The sequence below is a fragment of the Crocodylus porosus genome, unplaced genomic scaffold, assembly GCF_001723895.1.
Source record: "Crocodylus porosus isolate Cpor-Errol unplaced genomic scaffold, CroPor_comp1, whole genome shotgun sequence".
Taxonomy (NCBI): Eukaryota; Metazoa; Chordata; order Crocodylia; family Crocodylidae; genus Crocodylus; species Crocodylus porosus.
Genome location: NW_017728949.1, coordinates 7,028,206 through 7,032,432, shown reverse-complemented (window position 1 = coordinate 7,032,432; position 4,227 = coordinate 7,028,206). Strand labels below are relative to the sequence as shown.

The 4,227-nt window shown below is 39.6% G+C and overlaps 1 protein-coding gene across 3 annotated transcripts in view; it reads right to left on the bottom strand.

Annotated features, from left to right (window-relative positions):
• Nucleotides 1-4,227, bottom strand: part of CREB1 (cAMP responsive element binding protein 1) — a 47,062-nt gene that overhangs the window by 26,794 nt on the left and 16,041 nt on the right. The window lies entirely within an intron of this gene.

Genomic DNA, 4,227 nt, shown 5'->3' with positions numbered 1-4,227 from the left:
GTGTGTGTGTGTGTGTGTGTGTGTGTGTGTGTGTCCTTTTGCTTCTGGAGTTAAACATTGCTGGAACTTATTCTTACTGACAAAGGCAGAAAAGTTATTTTTGTTCACAGAGTATAAAAAATATCTGTCAGATGTAAAAAGTCAAAATTAGTAAGGAGTCAAACCTTTCACATTTGTTAATGGTATAACCACACAAAGTGCATTCAATAAAGAAGCTAGCGAGGTATTTCTAAATGAAGTTAAATGACCAACCGCTCAGCTAGAACAACAATGCACATTTTCAATGAAAACAAATTGTTTCTTGACAGTTGTTTTAATTCTGCACTACAAGGAACACAACTAAGAGATTTGATTTATTAGTACACAGAATAATGCTCTAAGTTTTAAAATCCTGAGTGCTGAAACCTAGGTGCTGATGCCTAACTTCATTCTATTTCTGTCTGTTACAAGTCTCAAATAATCGTATATATATCTTCAAAAATATTTATCAAAATAAGGGGTAGACAACCCCCAACACAGGCACTAGAGCATGGCACATGAAGGCATTTTGCATGGCATGCACACTTTGGGGCAGATGGTGGAGAAGGGGGCTGGGACTGTGATGCCACAACAAGGATCAGGCCCCTCATGGCTCCCCTGCTGTCCACCCTGACATGCCAACATCTCACAAGTCAAGGTTGCAGGTGTTTTTTGGCCCAAAAACACTGCCAACTCTTGATCAAAATGCAAAAATGAACAAGCATGCCTCCTGATATATGATGGGTTTTGGCAGCTGAATTTTTATGGTAGGGCTGTGCAAAGATTTGGTCGCCAATTTGATTCAGTGGAGATTCAGCCCAATTCAGTGGCTGAATCCAAATTGAATCAGGAGACCCTTTAATCTCTCTGAATTGAATCGGAACCCTCCAAATCGATTCAGAAGATTTGACAATTCAGACATTAAATACAGCTTTAAATGTTTTTCTACATACCTCAAGGTACCAGGCAGCTCATGAATGCTGAGATGCTGGGACAGATGGAGCGTCCCATAGGTAAATACATTCATCAAGCAAAATGAATTTACCCTGTGGCCCATCACTGAGCCAGAGGGGACATGCAGTGGCCCCGCTACATGCTTGGAGGCAGACCAGAAGTGGGCCAGAAGTACTTCTAGTCCACTTCTGGGTTCGCTACCAAGCACGCGGGGTGCCCCACCGCGCTCCTGTGGGACGTTCCATTCGCCCCACCATTGCAGCGTTCATGAGCCGTGCCTAGTACCTTGAGTTCTGTAGAAAAAACATTTAAAGCTGTGTCTATGGCCGAATGGCTCATTCTCCAAATCAACATCAAAATCTTCAGATTTAGATATCGCCCAATCAAATCAGGACACTGAGCCAAATCAACAAATTGAATCACTGTCCCTGATTTGGGCTGAATCCGAATCCAATATGGCCCATTTCACACACCCCTACTTTATGGAATCTTGCTTATCAAGAAAATTAAAGGAAAGTGCACTTGACTGTGCCTGTACTTAATAGCTCCAGATTTGGTGCCTCTCTTTTTGCTTCCTTTCTTTGTACAGAATGCATTTCTATAAAATAACACTCAGGTGATTTGACATCTGGTCCTGAGAGAACCTAGGACAAATGTTAGTATGGCACTGCTTTTTAACAGCTGTTGGGACTAACTGCCTCATGGATTTCAGATAACTGAAGAAAAGGTAGTGAACAATTCATGCAATACACTTCTAAGTCAGTAGGTTATAAATCTATTAAACCTTAAACTACATTAAAATCCTCTTTTAATGTAATTTTTAAACAAGTTATTCCATCATCAAACTTCCTTTTTAATAATGCATCCAACTAACTAAAGCAGTCCTTTCCAATGATCACAAAGCTGATCAACTAAAAGCCATTCTGCTGTTTAACTAAGCCAACAGCCAAACATGACTTCAGCAGATGTGTTTAACTTATACTTTATGAGACCAGTTACCTCATTCAAAACAGCCCGTATAATTTTTCTTTCTATTTCAGAACTTTCCCCGAATTCACTAAAAATATAGACATTGAAGTAATTGAAGAATAGCGATTTTATGTGAAGGAGATAATGAAAGAATTAAACTGATAATACGGTTTATGTAGGTACGCATAAACCTCTATTGGTTACCCCATCCAGTGTGGCATACTCATACTATATACTGAAAATATTAGAACAATATAACATTATTTTGCAAGAGTAAATAGTGTTGACTAGGCAGCTAAAGGTTGGCATGCAGCGAACTTAGGTTTGAATTTACTGCATATCACTTATTCTGCCCTAACACACTTTGTATATATTAAGAAGGAAGCAGTTCACTCTACTCTGAAAGTAAAACCACCTCTCACAAAAGCAGTGCACTATAAATTCACACCCTATCTTACTGTGCACTTCCTTTCCCATACAGATGAGCCCATAATTCTGTGTTACAATGCCCTCAATTTCATGAGACTATAATCCCAGCACAGAATTCAACTATGCTTTATTAAAAGTTGTGGTAGTGTTGGAGTGATGTTGCAGCCATGATGATCCAGGACACATATGAAAGGCAAGGATTTTTTGGAGCGATATTATCTTTTACTGGATCAAGTTGGGAGAAATCTCAGAGAAGCTTTTGGGCACAAGGTACCCTTCCTCAGGTCTGGCAAAGGAGGAGATCTGGCTTGAGCTAAGTAGCAGATAGAACAATGGCTTGTGTACAACTCCATACGTAAACAAAACCTGTATGCTTATAGGAATGGAGGAAGGCTGTCAAATAGAAGAGAAGATGAAAACACAGTTTTTTATTAAAAGATGTCATGTATTTTTGTGAGCATGGAAGTACTTTATAAAAATAGTAAACGATTTAGTAATTTTACCTTATAAAAGACAAAAAATTCAAAAAATAAAGAAATATGAAAAACACAGTACTTTACATATATGGAGAAATGCAAACAAGGCCCACAGGCCATATTCTACATTCATTTATTCAATGGTATTACTCATGCCAAACAATATTTATCAGGGACAGAATTTGGTTTCAAATACTGTATTTAGTTAAATCCAAGACAAGTTTTTTTTTTCATTCAACACGACAGGGTAGGAGGGGAGGAAAAGTCTTGTCTTGGATTGGATTACCAACTCTGGGCAGGTGGCAGCTCTGGCCCCAGTCCAACCCTGACCACCACTCTGGGCCCAGTGCCATTGCTGCAGCTGCTACAGCTGCTGCAACTGTCTGACCAGGCCTCTGGGGCCAGAGCCATTGCATATAGTACTTCATATGGGGTGAGCCATGCCAGAAGGGCAAACAGTCAGTTGGGTGGGTGGAGATATTGGTGAAAAGGGGCCAGGGTTGCAGGTGTTTGGGGAGAGTAAAGGGGAAGGGGTCAAGCCATCTGCCTTCCCACTGCTGCTTTCTCTATAGACTGAGCCCTTGCTGCTGCTTTCCTGGCTGTAGTGGGGGGAAGGGGAGAGGGGGAGGAACAACAAATTTAAGATAACTCTCCAGTAATTAGATTCTATATGTGGAAATTTATAACAAAAGTATCATTTTCCATGTACAGAATCTAATTCTGGGGGGTGCATCTTAAATTCAAAGTCATCTTGGATTTGGGAAAATACAGTATTATGCTTCATTTGCATACTTTCTTGCCTCTTCAAAATAATCTTGACAACAGAGGCTCTATTAATGCCTTGCTAAAAGATATACCGCTTTGCCAAATTTGGGTTTCTGGAAACATGAGCAAACAAATAAAATGGTCCTCCAGTTGCTCTTAATGGTTATTATACTTGTCCCGTCTGATTGCTGATGAAGTCTCTGAATTGTCTACAGTTTGTTTTCCTAATATATAAATATAATGTTAGAGAAAAGTTGCCAATTAAAAAAAAAAAAGTAAAACCAACAAACTGTTTAAGCAAGTCATTTCAGAATCACGGCAAGTCAAAATTTGCAGAATTTTCCAAGGATGGTGGTAAAAAACAGCAACAGGGATGGCAGAGGAAAAACAAACAACTGAACAATCTGTTAAAACATTAGTTTCCATATATATAAAGAAATAATTCAGGTACAACACACTCCAGTATTTTCTAGAGTTAAACCATCCAGTACAGTAAAATCTCTGTTATACAGCATCCCTGGGGTAAGGGGAATGTTGGTTACATAAAAACTCTGGTTATCTGAAATAACTTGGCAGGGTTTTCAGACGAGGAGGAGCAGGGATGGGGTGGGGGGGG